The sequence below is a fragment of the Labeo rohita genome, chromosome 16 (genome assembly GCF_022985175.1).
Source record: "Labeo rohita strain BAU-BD-2019 chromosome 16, IGBB_LRoh.1.0, whole genome shotgun sequence".
In the NCBI taxonomy this organism is placed as follows: domain Eukaryota; kingdom Metazoa; phylum Chordata; class Actinopteri; order Cypriniformes; family Cyprinidae; genus Labeo; species Labeo rohita.
In genome coordinates, this window is record NC_066884.1 from 36,355,231 (window position 1) to 36,374,768 (window position 19,538).

At 37.9% G+C, this 19,538-nt stretch overlaps 1 protein-coding gene across 1 annotated transcript in view; it reads right to left on the reverse strand.

Annotated features, from left to right (window-relative positions):
* The window catches only part of tgfb2 (transforming growth factor, beta 2), a 39,134-nt gene that overhangs the window by 16,648 nt on the left and 2,948 nt on the right, over positions 1-19,538 (reverse strand). The gene's annotated exons all lie outside the window — the stretch shown is intronic.

Here is a 19,538-nt window from a genome sequence, read left to right on the forward strand (position 1 = left end):
CGTGGGGCGCGCCGAGGCGTAGTGTGTACACTTAGAGTGTGATGAAACAATAGCGAGACACACCTCTGGGGCCGGGCCGTCACGCGAGGGTCAGCTGCGGTACAGAGCCGCTCCATATGGTTCCTGAGTGAACCCAGTAGCCCAACACTCACGCAGTACTCCAAACCATGTGTGAACGTCATGTGCTTTGACAGGCTCCGTACACACACACACACACACAGCGAGTGTGCCGAGAACCATGTGTGCAACAGTGAGATGAGAGCGACACTCTGCACAGTAGCTCAACAAATTAACAAAGACAAGCAAAGCCACATGCACAACCGTGTAAGGGAACGTCTGACGGGCCGCGTGACAATGCATGAATTACAGTGGCGCGATGCCGTGTGATACGCAGCGACACACACGATTTGCTCAAAATCATCCCACAACTGTGTGTAACTAATGTGTTTTTAGCATGAGCTCATACGGCATTTTTTATTTTTATATTTTTTATTTTTATTTGAAATATATGCTAAATATGCAATCAGTGAAGCTCAATGAAAATTGAAAATATTTGTAGTTTCAATCATCATATACCGAAGTATATTTCCAAATGTGTATATTTTCAAATTATTGGTAGAAAAAAATATTTATATAAATAGATTTTAGCAAACACATTGATATATACAAAAAATGTTTGCTGCAAAGAGAAACCATGTGTGTGACAGTGTACGATGAGGCCTGAAGCTCTAAAACGGAGCCTGAGCGTTGCACAGAAGCCAGGGATTACAGAGGCTCAACGGTTTGTTTAATAAGCCTACGCAAGCAGGACGTCCGTCCACATGAGATGGACAGAAGAAAACATTTGGCAGCTGCCGTGACTGTAAGAACAATCGGGGCTTTTTAAGGAAAACTGTGAATTTTCACTTCAAGGAAAACAACTTTATTACAGGGTTTTCTCTGATTATTCGCAGTATTTTGTCGACAGATATTTTTGCAACTTGTATAACTGACCATTATGCAAGGCAAAGTCTCTCATATCACTCTGCAGTATAATCAATATCGAATGCGTAAGTAGCGGTGATCAAAGCTGAAATTTCAGCATCATTACTCCAGTCTTCAGTCCTTCAGAAATCATTCTAATATGCTGATTTGCTGCTCAAGAAACATGATTAAAATGCTATTAAAAATGTTATCAAACAACAGTAAACTGGAACAGAAAGTGGAAATAAAAGCCTTTTTGGTTCTAATTGCTTCCTTCATTTTATAGGAGTGTGAAGCATGTATAGTGGATTTAAAGGTGATGATGGTTATCTGTGTTCGCATTGCTCAAGATCTCAAGCACCACAAGTCTATAAATCATTGTAAGGGTTTCTTCTCTTGACCATCTGAACAGAAGAGCCAAGACTAGTGCACTTCGCTGAAGCTTCCTCCCTCCACCACCAGAAAATGTCACACTTACAATGAGGCAGCGTAAGGCGCAGTGTTTACATCTCCGCTGCATGAAAGGCTCTGCTGTGCTGCTACTACACTGGGCGCTTTGAGCAGAGTTCACTGAAACCGCACTCTGCCGAGTTCACACACAAGTGAGCGCGCACATACGTATAATGATACTTCTAATCTCTCTACAACACAAGCTCGCTGTCACCCTCTGGTCTGCTGGGGATTATGGGCTGAGTCAGGAAGCAAGCCGCTGATTTACACAGATTCAGTAGCAGAGAGTCTGCAACCGCTGATTTATATGAACGTGACATAAAAAATGATTAGTCACATGTGGTGCCGCTGTGGTCTGAACAAACTCATCAGAACCGCATTAGCATACACAGAGAGACTGCATTATAATTACACCGAAAAAAGCACAGAAACTAATAGAACGTGTAAAGACTTCCAAAAGTGATATGCTCTGATTATTTCACATAAACAGAGCAGAATATATAGTTCTGCTCATGAATACATGGTTTAATTGATCCCAAGTGGTTCCAACATCAAAAATGAGATGTTAATGACCTTGTAAGAGTTTGCAAACTCAGTGATTAGTTCTTTCTCAAAAGTCAGCCAACTAATCAGGTTTGAGGAAGTGCTTTCGAGTTTTGCGTTCAGAAAGCCAGCAAACAAACTAAAGGTCATATGACAAACACTACATTTAAGATTTATGTATTTGAATTGCACTTAAAAAGGTCATCCATTTGGATTACGCAGTTTTAACATAAAACAAGTAATAATTCTCTACTCAAAATCAAAATCATTTGACTTTTTGATTTTATTTAAATAATCATATTTTCAAAATGCATTTAAACAAATGGTAACACTTTTTATGAAGCCTGTATTTTTAATGCATTCTAATAATGTTCTTAATGCATTAAAATGCTTGCATAATGATTTATAAACAACCTTACAATATGATGTATCATCTGATAAAGCATAACAACAGTTACAATACATTATAATACTTACTAATTGCAATGCATTAAGAATACCCTTATGATGCATTATAAATGCAGGCTTCATCTGGTGATATAATGCTTCATTTTTTTTGTGCGTAATTCAAATACCTAAATCCCAAATTTAGGCCTTTTTGGAGTGCAGCTTGTGTGCTTGTTTGTGTAAAAGTAGCACGTATGACCTGACTTTACAGGCACTTTAATAGGCAAAGCTAACACTCTCAGCTGGGTGTGTTTTCTTTTTGATCACAAACAATGAAAATATCTCGCAAGGGCTTATTATTCCCATCTAAGGAATTTTACAGGCTTACATAAGCTCGTTGATAGCACCTTGTTACCAAGCACACAAAAAATGATGTAATATAAAATAATGTAACCGTTTTTCAATAAAAAGAGATAACGCTGGAAAAAAACAGTCAGATGTGCTGCTGAAACTGAACTGGTTGAACCCGATATGAAGCGCCCACAAAGAGCAATAGCCCTGATGAATGATTCACATCTCACACACACACACATTTCATACACACTAATAATAACAAAGAGCCTTTTTTACGTTCCCATAAATCACTCGTCAGGTTTGCCATTGCAAACACTTGGATCTTAAACTCAGGAAGTCTTCGTGAGTGAGGACCACTTGTGATGTGCGCCAAAAAATATGCACAGCGGCTTGATCTCACAAGAGCTTCCTTCCTGAGAGGAAAGACGCTACAGAGCTGCACTGTGGCGGCCACCAGTTGTTTAGTTAGCGAAAACCGCTTATCTGACGCTTCCGTACATATTTCCAACATATAAACCTCGACCGGACTTCCGTACGCACATCTGCGAAGACATGAGATCATGCTCGTTTTAAACACCGAAACCGTAAGCCCTGCCGGTGTATAAGCTGTATACCCTACGTGGAATATACATCTTGAAGGCATTAAGTAGTTAAATAGACACGGATCCCGGTAACCTATCTGCGCCCCTGAACACTCGCTGATCAAACACCTGCGCCAGGAAATGCCTCCCGGTGTCCTCTGCTCTGCCGCTGACCCCAGCCCTACTTCCTGTGTGCTGGATTTCCTCCAGGCTTTAATGAACAGATAGATTAGTGAGCATGTCTGCTCGATGACATGGCTGTCCGTCCTTCAGTCTCGAAATAACTCCTGTTGCTGACCAGACAGACCGTCTCTCTCTTTCGCTGGCTGGAAAACGCTGTCAGATGTGCGTTTGACAGGGAAGGAGTTAGCGTTTGAATCAAATTACACAAACACATGAGTGTACACTTTCACCTTTTCACTATCTACATTACAGTAAAACGCCCAACTCATCATCCACTACAGATGTTGCAGGTCGTGTGTCACGGGCCTCATCAGTGGCCAGAACTCTTCATCAGTGATCCGTGAAGATACAAGAGCAGAAGGGAAAAACATGTCGCTTCGTTAAAGGAATAGTTCACCCAAAATTAACTTTTTCTGAAAATGTGCTCTTCCAAGATGTAGATGGGTTTGTTTCTTCAACAAAACAGATTTTGAGAATTTAGCATTCAATCACTTGCTCACCAATGGATCCTCTGCAGTGAATGGGTGCCGTCAGAATGAGAGCCCAACCAGCTGATAAAAACATCACAATAATCCACAAGTAATCCACACCAGTCCAGTCCATCAATTAATGTCTAGTAAAGTGAAAACTGTGTGTTTGTAATAGACAAATCTATAATTATGGTGTTTTAAGGTGTCATTTCTGGCCAAAATATATGTCTATAATCCATAATAATTTTTTCTCTCTAAAACAACATCATGAATAGATGACATATTTCGGAAGCAATGGTTTGAAGTTAAAACATCCTAATGATAAAACATGCAGCTTTTCACTTCACAAGACATTAACTGATGGACTAGACTGGTGTAGATTACTGGATTATTGTGATGTTGTTATCAGCTGTTTGGACTCTCATTCTGACGACACCTGTTCAGAGGATCCACTCTGAAATGATGAAATGATACATTTCTCCAAATCTGTTCTGATAAAAAACAAACTATATCTTGGACAGCCTAAGGGTGAGCAAATGTTGGGTGAAATATTCCTTTAACGACATATTTACATTCGCATTTACACATTACAGTGTTGCCACGATACTGGAATTTTGAACGTCGATGCAACACCTTGAAAAATATTGATATTCAATACCATTTCTGATTCCACAGGGAGTAATGACCACTACATTAAACGCCTGTTCACACCAAGAACAATAACTAAAATGATATAGTTTAAAAAATCAGTCTAAATTAAAAAAATTAGCAGAGTCTACACCAGAGGAACAATATCATAGGAATCACTTTAAGAAAGTATTATTATTATTATTTTTTTTTTAGCTGATGAATGATAAAAACATTGACAGCCAATCAGAATTCATCCTGCTTTAAAGAGATTGAGAATTTAAAGTGGCAGACAACAAAACTGCATTGGGTTTTGCATAATAAACAATACGTTGTTGTGCAGTGGTGTGGATGCTAATTTGGCTATCGTTATACAGTAGGTATCTTTATCGTTCTTGGTGTGAATGGGCTTTAAAGGTCCACTGAAGTGCCTTGAAATACGCAGCGTTATTCTATGTGGTGACCTAATTTCAATTGAAGACAGGGCGGGACATATTGAGCAGCCCCACCCCCTTTTTAAAATAGCCAGTAGCGTTTTATTTATATCTGCTCAGCCAGAGCCGTTGAGCTCGGTAAAGCCACATTTGTCAGCTTATGACAGCCACAGACTAATAGACTACCCCCTAGATTCAATATGAAACTCTTACTTAAACAAAATAGCGATCATACTATCGCGTCTCTGGATCAGAGCTAAAGTCCCAAGTAAGCCAGGACCAGAACTCATTTGCCCCAATCGAAAGCGTATTTACACTGTCTGATTCATTCCCTATCCTACATTGTGCACTACATGCCATTCACTGTACAGAAAATACTTACACTGTGAACAAGTGACCGATCTCAGCAGCAGCTTCAACGTCTATTTATAGTGTAGGGGGCGGGACACTACGGATTCTAGAGAGCATTTGATTGGACAGAAAGTTTGATGAGAAGCTGAAGTGCGGGGTGATGTCATCAAAATCGTTGGTTCATATTGGCGGAAGTGAGAGATTGTAAGTTTTGAATGCTTATATCTTGTAAACATGAATTTTGTCAGTGTTTTGGAGCACATTTGCTTATAGACAACCTTAAGGCTAACATATTTATACTAAAAGCCAAAAAAGCTTTCATTTTGATTTCATGGGGACCTTAAGGGCATAAAATCTGAATAGTACCTGTAGAATAATAATAATAAAAAATATATATATATATATATATATATATATATATATATATTTTTTTTTTTTTTCCACATGCAACAACCACATTAGGGCGAGAAAACATGACAGAAGAGCTTTCCAACACAAAAGCCTTTTTATTCCTACACATTACAATATGCAGAGACACATGCTTACTTCTGTTGAACACACAGGATAGCTGTTTATATTATTTTCAAAGGTATAAGAGTTTTAGTTACCGTGGAGACCTGTGGCATGGCATGTGGCTTCAATAAAACTATGACATTAAGGGGCTTATTTATGAGGATATATTCGTTTTCTCAGCTTTTACAAGCAGTGAATTATGAGGAAAATATTCAAACGTTTGTTCACATTCAAAAGACTTGATCCTGATTTACGAGTTCGAGAAATTGCCGGATGCAACCGTTCGCAACCTCCGAGTCACTTTTACCATTTGAAAATGGAAAGTGAGACCGAATACTGGTAGCACTGTGCTAAAACTCCGGGAAGGAGAGCGGAGGGAAAGTATTTGACCTACTTTAGCATTTCTCACTTCTGTAAGACATGCTCTCGGATTCCCCCGTTCCCTCAGCGGGACTATCCCGCGCTCGTCCTGTCCTGTGAGGGTCAGAGAGAGAGGAAATAGGAGAGCGCAGGCTTGACCGGAGGCAGTGAGTTGAATGGCGCACTTTAGGCTGCCGCTCAGAGGGGGTCTTTGGGTGACATATGTAGTAGTTACATTATTACTAACTTAACTACATATTCAGTAACATTACAGTTGTTAAGCTGTTTTCAAGACATTGTTGCCTTTCCAATAATGAGCTACTTTTTCCATTCAGTAAGCATGGCATGTCAAAATGCTACATTATTGTTCTTTGTTACATTGCATTGCACACACAGCTTTGAAGCACTTACTTCGGTAACAATCAAATACTCCCTTAAAATGCCCTTTTTCTGACTCAGATGATTCATTCCAATGAAACAGAAAAAAAACATTCAAAAGTTTGGGGTCATTTATACTTTTATTCAGCAAGGATGCATTAAATTGATCAAAAGTTCCAGTGAAGACTTTTATAATGTCACTTATATTTCAAATGAATGCTGTTCTTTTGAACTTTCTATTTATCCAAGAATCCTGAAAAATAAAATGTATCACTTTCTACAAAATATGAAGCAGCACAACTGTTTTCAACACTGGTAATAATCAGAAATGTTTCTTGAGCAGCAAATCAGCATATTAGAATGATTTCTGAAGGATCATGTGACACTGAAGACTGGAGTAATGATGCTGAAAATTCAGCTTTGATCACAGAAATAAATTACATTTTAACATACAGAAAACAGAAAACAGTTCTTTTAAATTATAATAATATTTCACAATATTACTGTTTTTATTAATGCAATGCAGCCTTGATGAACATAAAAGACTTAAAAAAACATCTTACCGTTCCCAGTCTTTTGAAGAGTATTGCATATGAATTTTTTTCTCTCTCTCGCTTATTTTTCTAATGTTGGTATTTAGTGTAAATTGATTCATCCAAATGTTCAGATTGGGGAAAAAAAGCAACAAAATTATATCATCCGAAAGTTTTAAAAATATATCACCCCATTAAAAAGCTTATATATTGCCCACCTCTCCAAATACCTTAAATTATGTTAAATAATTTGTGTTAGTAGGTTATAGTGAACTACTAAAAAGCCTCACTTAACTGCAGTTTAACTACTTAAATAATGAGTATCTTGTAGGCTTAGTTTGCAAAGCAGCAGAATACAGTAGACCTTTTTTAAACCACTACATACTATTCCGTTTAAACACAAAGACTGATAACCGCATGCTATTATCCAAGAATCTACCATGCATTTTTAGGATTTTGGGATTTCGAGAGTGGATTGATAAGTGCTGCTTGTGCAACTGGTGGTGTGTCATGTTTGAGAGACATAAGGCAATAAGCAATTTGCTCTTTTTTCTTTTCTGTCAATCACTAATGTTAAGGCTGTCAGCCTCTTTGAAAGTTGGCACAATGCAGTGGTATTGTGCGGTCATAAAGTGAGACGAAACTCCTGTTAAGTGTTCGGGCACAAGACAAAGCGAAGAAAAAAACAAGCTGGATGAACTAGAGAGTTTCTGGCTGCAGAGAATGAAAGCAGTGGGAGTTCCTTTTTAGAAATAAAAACGATGACATTTAGAATGGTTACCTGCATTCCTCAAATCAAAAAGAAGATAAATGACTTTGGTTACCCATTCACGCATTATTCGAGACATTATTCTGTTCTTGTCTGCTGTTGTACGTACAGGGCGTTTGGAAAGTCGCACCTGTTAGTAAACACTGTTTTTCCAATCTCAAACACTGACTGTGTGGAAGGAGCCAAAGTAGCTTCCAACAAACTGCCGCTGAGAGTCGAGACCTTGAGAGGCCGAACGGAAGCCAGATTAAGCAGCGAGGGCAGAGGAGTGGGAGTGAGACGAGAAGGGAATGCTGGGAAAGAAATGAAAGACTGGGAAAGAGTGGGAGGGAGAAAAGTGAGAGGACAGGGACAGAGAGAGAAGACTGAGAGGGAAAACAGAGAGAGAAATAAAGAAAGGGAATGTGAGATGGACGAGTTCTTCCCTCCGCCCTGACGCTCACCTGCCAATAGCAAATTGAAAACAACTCTGTTCATAATCCCTGGGAACTAAAAATACACCACACTTCTGAAGGCCCTTCCATGAAGGCCGCTTAGTCCCTGCAGGACTCATTCTGAGCAACCGTCCAACACACACACACACACACACACACACACACACAAAGAATAATGATAAACAGAAAGCTGGAAGAATATACACTTAAATTTGAATTTGCAATGCAACACATTAAAGCACTCAACAGTTTTTATTTCTAAAGAAAATGTGAGAAGTGCCTGCCATACAAATGTTCTTGCCACAATGTTAGGGTGCTGATGTTGTTTTTTAACGGCCAAAAAAAATCCACTTTAGTCTCTATGTGTATGACTTGTTTTTCCACCTGTTTTCTTAAGTAAAAGTAAAATAAAATTAACAGCACACCACTCCTCAGCAAGCCACATGATTTAAGCAATCATATGTGTAGTACAAGCGGTTATAGATTATATTTAATACTGGGGTTAAGAGTTTAAATCCTTAACCCCGTAAAGCCTGACATGAAATCATAAAAGAAAAATTTTTTTTTTTAAATGCATTTTTTAAAATACAGTTTATTGAACCTTTAGACCAAAAAAATGTTTTAAAAAATAGCTGCAAGCAGCGATTACTGGGGTTCAAGCACTTAAGGCACTAACCATATAAAGAAATAGATATTACATCTTATTCAGCAAGGATGTACCCACCTAAATCAATTATTACAAAAAAAAAAAAAAAAAAAAAAAACATTTTTGACAAATCCAGGTCATTTTACATAGAAATACTGTATATTTAACTGTTATAGCGCCAGCTGTGGTCCAATCACCTTAACATTTTGGATGCTTGTTTATATTTACCTGTTGTGTGTGCTCACCAGGTTTCGTGAAGTTTTGAATTTTCTTTTAGGCTTTATAGGATTTGGGGTAAATTTGGACAGGCCTCTTTTCTAAAGGACCACATTATAGCCTCCCAAAAAGTAAATTTCAACATTTTTTTGATAATTATTGAGTCCAGAGAATTGTACTGCAGTGTTTTTTTTCCAGTTTGTGCAAAAAACCTAGTACTGGTTCACAAAAGCTTTTGACATCTCAATCATTTAACAAATGATTGACAGCAGTGGTTCTAGAGGCAAAGTTGTCTGGAATGAGGAGTTATATCGTATGATACCAAGATAATGCGTATATGCGAACAACTGTGTGACGTACAATCGTTTACACCCTTATAAAAATGCAATATTGCCCCCCCAGTGGCCAATTTCTTTTACATTTCTCTCAGACCTTTGGGGCCGTGAGTCAAACAGGCCCAACAAGTTTCATTCCAATCGGCCTCCGTTAACCTTGTCTAACAGGTGCTCAAATTCGTCTGCCAATGGCAGCCATGTTTTTTGAGATACGCAAATGTTCTTATAGACACTTGTAGCATTTTAGATCAAAACCGTGCACACCAATTTCCATGTTGAAAGGACAAATGGTTGTGCAATGACAGCCATTTTTATGTTTTGTTTTTTTTTCCCCTTTAATAGCACCACCAAGTGGCCAGGCTCTGCAACCTCAGATTGAGCTCTTACATAAGTGTTCTGAGTTTGGAGAAGATATCTAATTGCCGTTCAGGAGTTATAGGCATTTTATTAAAAGTGCCCCTGTCCCTTTCGAACGTTTTGGCGTCCCTTTGCGACGGTGAGACGAAAGTTCAGCTTTTTTTGATAACTGTTGAAATTCACTCTTCAGAGAATCTTTCTTCACTGGTTTGGTTCCGATTGAGCAAAAAAAGCTAGGACTAGTTTACAAAAGTAGTTTTTTAAAAAAAATATGCGAAATAGCCAAAAATTTCACCAGGCTCACGATCGAATCTAGTTTGGGCGTTTGGTCTGGCGTGAGCCAAGGATTCTAACGTCAGAAAACATTTGAGCCTATGACCGGCGGATTAAAAGTTTTGCACAATTTTGTACTTTCGATTGCTGAAGCGCCCCCATCAGGCCAACTGGGGCGAGCCTTGGTCATGTTGTAGGTGGTGTGAGTACTACCATCCCTCCAAGTTTCAAGTCTCTGCGACTTACGGTTTGGTCTGCACAATCAGTTGTACTTGGAGATCGCTGATCTGTGACCATTCTAACAATTACAATTAAAAATGCATGTGTTTTTTGTTAAGCATCAAATTTCAGGCATCAGATGCTGATATTTCTATGGACAAAAATTAAGATGAAATTCTGATAGCTTGTAATGCAAATTAATGGGATCTTTATAACAGTATAGCACATACTTGCATACAATGATATTCATATCAGACATCACTTTATATTTTCAGTAGCATGTCTTAGTAAGATTTAACATTTAAATGATCAAAACATATGCAATATATGCAATGCAATACAATAATGATTGAGAGATGAACAAATATGAAAAAAAGTATGTCTGGATAATCAAGAAAATCCAATCTGCTTCAAGTCCAGTGAGTGTTCATCTGGAAATATTACTATTAAAGTTACTCTTATTTTTACTTTATAAAAACCAGTGAAGATCTCACAGCAAAAAGATATTTGTACAATTACACTAAAGGACCTTTTACTTGCTAACAATTATAAACTATAAATCAGACGACAGAATGCATGTGGTAAATTGTGTGCAACAGGTTCTTCAGCAAAGTTTGATCATGTTGATCATTTAGATGCTTTATGCGGTTAACTCAAATATGAGTAATAGTAACAGTAATGCTGGCCAAACACCAGTAATAAGCTGAGGTTGCACCCACAAACACATTTTTTTTCTTTCTGCCATTCATGTCAATGAGATTCTTTGTAACCAGCCAGGACTACCATGAAATCTCATTGGTCAAAAATGCTGCTGCACATTTCTGTGTGCAAAAATGTCAAATATGATTATGTGGCATCAGGCACTATTTCACATTCAGTGTGTACCATCTTTGGAAAGTTACTACGCATGGAAATACTCTAGATTCTAACCTCTCAGAGCATCTTGATCTTCCTTTCTCGCTTCTTTCGCGGCCCCAGACACGTAGATGGGCCCCAGATTTCATTCCCACACTGTGCTGTGCTCGTGTTAGAGTATTGTATTACATGAGACCTGCGCTCTGCCTGTAAACAGTATAAAAGAGCTGGAAGAGCAGTTGTTATTCTTTCACAATCCCACTCTCTCTCATCCTTTACTCAAACTCTTTCTGTCTCACTCCCTTTCACTCTTTCCCTGTTACGCAATGCCGTTTGGCTGTCGCTAACTCCCGAGTAGAAGCAGAAGAGGGTCCAGGTCTTGCGTAAGTACCGAGTCCCCCTTTTTCGACAATAACCCCACTCGAGAATCTCACCGAGAGATGTTTGGTGGACCACAACCAAATCTCTCAAGGCAGCTATGAGGAAACCGAGGGTTTTGTGATCAGGATGTTCTGTATAAACACACAGGCGGTAAATCTGCACTAGTCTACTCCTAATGCTCGGATCCAACTCGGTACGTTTCTCCCTGAGCTTTCGTAATGTCAACAACTCACGCTCACATCTGAGGGAACCCACTGAAATGGGCAAAAAGAGTAGACGTTCATAAATAAATAGCTGGTGGATAATCATGTGCAGCCAGACCTCTGACTAAAGTGCAAATGTCTGGTCCACGTCACAGCTCTTTCTGGTAAAAAAAAAAAATAAAAAAATAACGCCCACTTAGAAAGGAAAACAATCAGCCACAGTTGTTTTTATCTTCCATTTAGGTGCAGACTATATCATAAAACCACAAAAATTGGCCACCGTGTAAAAACAATACTATTTACAATTACAGTTTTGGGTCAGTAACAGATTGGCACATTTAATTAATGAATAGTGACAGTAAATACATTTATATTGTTACTTTCATAAAGGTAATGTTAATGTTCAACTTTCAATGCATCAAAGAATCCTAAAAAATAAAATGTATCACAGTTTTCACAAAAATATTCAGCAGCACAACTATTTTTAACACTGATAATAATTAGCATATTAGAATGATTTGTAATAGATCATGACTGGAGTAATGGATGCTAAAAAATCAGCTTCCATCACTGGAATAAATGACACATTACAATATATTACAATAGAATATATATTACAATAATAATAATATTACAATATATATTACAATAATTAAATTAATAATATTTCACAATGTTACTGTTTTACTGTATTTTTAATCAAATAAATGCAGCCTTGGACGGCACAAGAGACTGATATCTGAAATTATGGGTCAGAAAACTCTGATTAGAAAGATGGGAAAAAAAGATACAAACCAATTATTTCACTGACATAACAGAATATATATTTAGTTTACTTGTTACTACATGCTCAGAAAAACCTCAGTGCATCAGCCTGTTACCTTGTTGCCAGAGCGATACAAAAGCTTTTTACTCTTGGGAGTTGCATAAACTCAGCCAATCAGATTAGAGCTTGCCAGAATGAGAAAGTGCTTTCCAGTTTTGTGGATCAAACATCTGTGGGTATCAAAGCTGGTGGAAGACACGCTCTGATTGGCTAGCTGTATACTCTCAGAAAAAAAGGTTAAAAGCTGTACAAAAGCTAAAAAGGTACATCTTGTACTTCACTGACCCCTAAATGGTACACATCGGTATATTAAAGGGGTCATCGGATGCCCATTTTCCACTATTTTTTAGGGTCTTAATGAAAAGTCTATAACATACTTTGGTTGAAAATTTTCAGTGGTAGTGTACTGAAACTATAGCTGCATTTAGCTGCGAAACTTGCTAACTAGCACATTATTAAGAAAGGCGATTCCCAAAGATGCATAAAAACCCTTATACTCACTTCTGCTGTAGGTGAAGCTGCATCACGAATGATTCGCGCGAATGTAGACACATTTATGTAGATCGTAGAATTTCTAAAACGAAAGTAACATTAATCCTCTGCATCTTCAGCGGCTCAGATGTCGGGAGTAAATGATGAATGCTATGATCATTATTACATCCAACAACAGAACACCTCAGTGGCTCAATCGGAGACATTCTTGTGTTGCCCTGCATCGGAGTCGAAAGTATGGTGGTTGGAGTCAAACCGTTCACAGCTCAATCAGGGCGGGTCTAAAGACGGTCATGTCAATCAACCAACGTGGGAGCGGCCTTAAGAAGCTGAGAATGGCTTGATTTGAAAAAGGGGATAAGATTACAAAAATACCACTGGGTGGATTTTTATCATAATAGGGTAGATGTGTACACACACTGCCAACACACATTTATGTTCAAACAACTGTAAAAGTGAGTTTTGCATCCGATGAGCCCTTTAAGCGTTCATACTGGTACCAAAAGTGTACATATTGGTACCTTTTGAATGGGTTCCGCCCCAGTGACAGTTTTGTACATCTTTTTAAGGTTTCTCCCCGCAGGTTGTTCGAGGTCAAACTCCATTTGTCTCCATCTTTATCTTTTAAATGCGTGCCCCAGAGGAGCTGACGTGAGTGGCTGCGACAGCCTGTGCAGTGGGAGGTTCGAGTGCCCGCCCTTTGGCCCACACACTCTGGTGTGTTGGGTTGTTTTTGGGATGGCCTGTCCACACGCCTGTGTTTATTTACAGAGGGAGAGGCGCTGGGAGATCTTTCAGAGTCACTAAACATAATCTGTCATGCACACGCACCGGCCTCTTCTGGAACATACACAAATGCTGACACACTTCTTACACCCATGCACTCCAAACACACTCGAGAACAACTTCAACTTTCTAAACAAGCATTGCTGTGTGCGCACAGCTTTTGGAAACACAGAAAAACAACTCGATGTCACTGCAATAGTCAGTTCAAAGACAGTTCAAGTAGACATTTCTAAAATACTGTAAGTCACACTTGATCTTCAGATACTATTTTTTCATTTTCTCATCTATCTGTGATTCATTTGGTATCGACTTGCGAGCGTGTTTATACAGCAGGACAGATATTCTCTGGAATATTTTGTTATTTGGGTAAAATTAGCTCAGCTCCATTTGCCATATGTAACAAATTAGTTCGTGCACCCTGTAATTTTCTCAGAGATAAAAGAGCAACTTCTGTCTACAACTGTGTTAAAAGGCAGAAATTATTTTGCTCTTAAACTAACAAAACGGCTGACCTCAGACGAGCAAAAATAGCAACAAAAGCAATACTGTTGAAGCGGGTTTAAATTTAGGGTGTTTGCAAACCTTTTCATGACTGCGAGTTTGCTTGGAGACAAAACCTCAGTGTCACAGACTTTTGGGTAACACTTCATAATAACTTCATCCACGTACATTACGGCGTTATATGGCGCTTAACAAATCACTACTTAATGTACATTCTGATGAAGTAATGATAACCTGATTCATGCATTTTCACAAACATTCCTTCGCTTGGTTGTACAAGAACGACTGATATGTTAAGCACAATGCTTGTTAATGATATATTAGAGAAACGAGTCTGAATCCTTTGCCATTTTCACCGATTTTACCCACAGGCTCGAATGCGAGCCATCTGGCACTGGCGCAGTCATGCGCATGTCCTGATTTTTCTGAGTTAGATGTGTTCCTGGGTCAACATATTTTGTTGACCCTGGAACAATATTTTAATCCAAAAATTTAATCTTGACCACATCCCTACACCTAAACCTAACCTTACCCATGAGTAATCCCTAAAACCAGAGGAAATGATAGATGAATGACACTGATGTACAAGTACCAAACACTGATTGTAAGCCTAAACTTCACAAAAACTATAAACTGTTTTTTCAAATCTGACTGGTTAATCACAATGTTAATCACAGGGTCAACAAAGATGTCGATCCAGGAACATGTCGTACTTGGTAAAATCAGGTTCTGCCAGTCATTCTTCATTCTGAGTAACATTTATGTTTATGTTAGCATGTGAAATGTACAGGATACAACGTATATTTAACTAGTTATCCTGCTGTGCATTCACTGAATTTTATCCGGAAGGTGTTTAAATAAACACATATCAAACACTGTACAAACTTCTATAATGATTAATGTTATATAATAAATCATGCAAAGCAGCCTATATGAAAACTAGAAACTTTTTTTTTCAACAATTACTGCACTGAACAATCATTAAAAGGGTAAGAGTTTAAAATGTTTCTTTTCTGCAAAGCCAAATAATACAAACTAAAGCAGTGATCAAGTCAATCTGAGACTGCAAAGCATAAATGAATAATTAAATTCATGACAATTTAGCTATTATAATAATAATAGGGAGCATGAATGATATTGCATCAAAAAGTCACTCTAACAGTGCAATCATGAGTTGCACGGAGGAGACAACACTATGAAGTACGACAGCCACAACCAGCTGTTTTTGCTCAATGACTCACTGTCATTTTTTTTTTTTAACAGGTTAGATGTGTTAGTGGCAAAAATACGGTGCTGATATCCAGCGCAAACAGAGAGCATACTTCAGCAAGCACTCAAAGCGCGTATATACTAAGTCATATGCTCTTGAACAGCATAAACCACACAAAGTCATAAAACGGCTGCAACATAAACCATTTCCTAGAGCCTGGTCCCGGTGCACAGAGGCAGCCTTGTGTTCCTGTGCGATCAGTCACAAGGGAGCTCTGTACTGGGCTCCAAGAGACCTGCATTTACAAACACACCGGTGGGGCCACGGTATGTTAGCATTTATGCATGCATGGACATTTAATACCACAGTGAAAACATACGGACCTGTTGAGCTGTATGGGACATTAGTTTTATTGGACGTTCCTGCAGGACGGACCAAATTTGAACGAGTTGGTTTGTTTCTTAAATAACGGGGACGAATAATCCATATATCAAGAGAGTGGCAGTAAATAACGGGTGCGGTGTGTGTGTTTACGGTTGGAAATTTCACTGTGCGAATGATGTATGAGCAACATTATAGCTAATAATAAAGCAGTAAACTAGAAAATGGAAGCAGCTTGGTGCACCTTCTAAAAATAAAGATTCAAGTTCTGAATGCATTTTGGAGCCTGGTTCCATTGGAGAAACTTTTTACACTCTAACTTTATGGTAGTAAAAAAAAAACAAAAAAAAAAAACTATCAATGCAAGAACCCACATAACCGTTCAAAAGTTTGGCATTGGTCATTTTATTTATTTAGTTACTGTTTCCAACACTGATAATAATCAGAAATGTTTCTTGAGCTTCAAATCAGCATATTAGATATGATTTCTGAAGGATCATGTGACACTGAAGACTGGAGTAATAATGCTGAAAATTCAGCTTCACATGACAGGAAAATTAAAATAGAAAACAGCTATATAAAATTGTAATATTTCACAACATTACTGTTTTTACTGTATTTTTAATCGGATAAATGCAGCCTTAGTGAGCAAAAGAGATTTCTTTAAAAAAAATGGTAATGCAAAGTAACAGCCAACTAAGCTGAAACATTTCCACTGTCCATTAACATTTCATAAGACACAGAATAGTTCCAGAGTTATATCCCTAAAATTTGAAATAGGACAAGTACTGACCTTTGGTTTTGGCTCTAATGTCTTTGACAGCTTCATATTTTTCCATTAAAAACTACATTTCTGATGACTTTCCAACTAATTTACGCTGTTCTGATTATTTTTCTTTTCATTACTAAACTCTGATTCTGTTTCTGATTCTAATTCAACAACCTCCCAAGTGTCTTCTTTCAAAGATCATTAGGCCTGCAGTCCAAAAGCTTTGAGAATGTGCAGATGTGTCAATGTGCAGATTAGCAAGCTAAATCTGTTAAAAATAAAGGCTCCAAAAGGTGGTTTTCGCAAAGAAGAACCATTTCAGGTTTCCCAAAGAACCTGTCAGTGAACCGTTCCTAAAAGAATCGCTTTTAAATAATCTAAAGAATCTTTCTCCACTCTTTAAAAAAAAAGGTCCCAAAATGGGGTTTTTGGAGCTTTGCCATAGAAGAACCATTTTTGAAGAACATTCTAATTTTCTGGAGATACTTTTATTTGGTTCAAAAGTTCCAACACTCTTAAAAAATAAAGGCTCCAAAGAGATGTTTTTGCAGTGATGCCATAGAAGAACCATTTTTGGTAAAACAAGCATTTTAAAGAACATTTTTAAAATCCATAAAGAGCCTTTTCTGCATTTGAACGGTTCCATGGATGTTCAAGGTTCTTTATTGGCATCAACGGTTCCATAAAGAACCTTGAAATTTTAATAAAGGTTCTTCAAGGAGCCACAGATGCCAATAAATAACCTTCATTTTTAAAAGTGCACAAGGAACAATCAACTGCACTCCAATTATTCCATGGATATTAAAAGTTCTTTATAAAACAAATGATGCCAATAAAGCACCTTTATTTTTAAGAGTGTAGTATTTTATTCCCAGTCCAGAAGAAACCGTAATGCATCAACAAGAACTTTTTAAGCTCCTCTGAAGAACCTTTATTTTTAAGAGCACATGAGATTGGCTGGAGGTGGGGGTGCGGGGAGAACCTCTCCAGTGACTCCAGCTCCACACCCCAGCAACAGTGGGTCTCAGGGTGGAATTTTCCATGGAGCATGTGGCACGGTGCGGAGTATACGCACACTGCTCTCTAGTTTAAATAGTGCTGTGTGGGCTCTGCCAGCGCTCTGTCTCCGCATGAGCCCCACTCTCTATCTCTCTCTTTCTCTCTCGCGCATATTTGTGTGGCGTCCAGTGCCGCTGTGCCCTGCAGTGCTGCCTGCGAGCGCTTCCTGGCACCCAACCAAATAAGGCCGATAGCCTGTGAGCGTATTAGCCAACACATTATTCTGAAACAGGACACCTCATTCAAAGTTCACTTCCAGGAAAAAGTCAACTACGTCCTATATGGTTATTATCTAGTCTTCTGTCTTTTCGATTTGCTCATTGTTTCTTTTCCACACGTTGGCTCCGTTCCAAAATCTGCACTGTCTACATAGGCAGCTGCCTTCTAAGGATTCTATCTGAAATGGAATCTCATAACTGACCGATTTGGAACGCTCTACACAGGCTCTAAATAGCACTCCTCACAGGAAGTGCACGGGATACTTGAGTCACAATTGATTTCAGTAGCGGTTGGTTTTAGCGTGTGCGCTAAGCCATAAACTTAAAATAAAATTCACAGCACACAAACATTTGGCAACACTATCCATTTTTAATGACATTCAACTGTTTTTTTCAGTATTGAAAGAATATTTGCAGGGGGCACACCAAGGGTTTCATTTTATTCTCCTCTTAACCGCTAGGTGGCACAAAAACTCACCGCAGCACTTTCTTAAACATCCGCATTCTACTACGCACATAGAAATCTGGCTGATCTTTAATGCAATCAAAGCTGATTCTGCACTAATTTGATCTAATATTTAATATTACAGATTTCTGTAACAAATGAGAGTCTATAGAATTGCTATATATAATTAGACAAACATCTGATGTTCAGTTTTGTTCAAAATAATTAAATCAACAGTTTTTCAGTAAATAAAGACAGATAAAAGTATGGTATTTGGGGTTAAAGGCACATAAATTCATGTGATAATTTGGAGAAAGTTGATTTAGATTGCTAATATCATTTATTAAGTTGAAGGGTCACCTAGGGGATAATATTTATTTATTATATTAATTAAAAATTATATTAATCACATATAAGCAAATATTTATTTTTACCACTGTAAAGCTGTATTAAATTATTATTGGATCTCTCTTTCAAAGCTATCATAATCTTTTTTTTTTTTAATTTAATGATTCATTAAATGTAATAATTTAATAAACTGATTATTTAAATGAGTTTTAATATAATGACAGGTTTACTGAACAAGAATATATATATATATATATATATATTTATTTATTTTATTTTATTATTTTTTTATATATATAAACACACAAACTCTGCTTAAGTGGTTATTTGATCAAGTATTAATGCAATGCAATAAAACAAAATAAAATAAAATAAAAACACTGGTGAGCCATTTTTCACAAATGTGTTATTTGACTTCTAAACAAAACAAACCACTTTTAAGATTTATTATCATAGACAGTCAGTACAGGAGTAGTGAAAAGCACATTCTTTAGCCCGGTTGCACCCTAATCAGCATTTCTGTTTCGCTTCGCTTGAGCTGATCGCAATGCATTCTGGGATTTCAACATCCATTAGGGATACATGTGATACTGCTTAAAACCTGTCGCACACCACAACACAGACAACTCGCAGGTATCACGAACCGGACGGGTCATTCTGTACTCGCACGCTCAAGTTGAAATCAGTC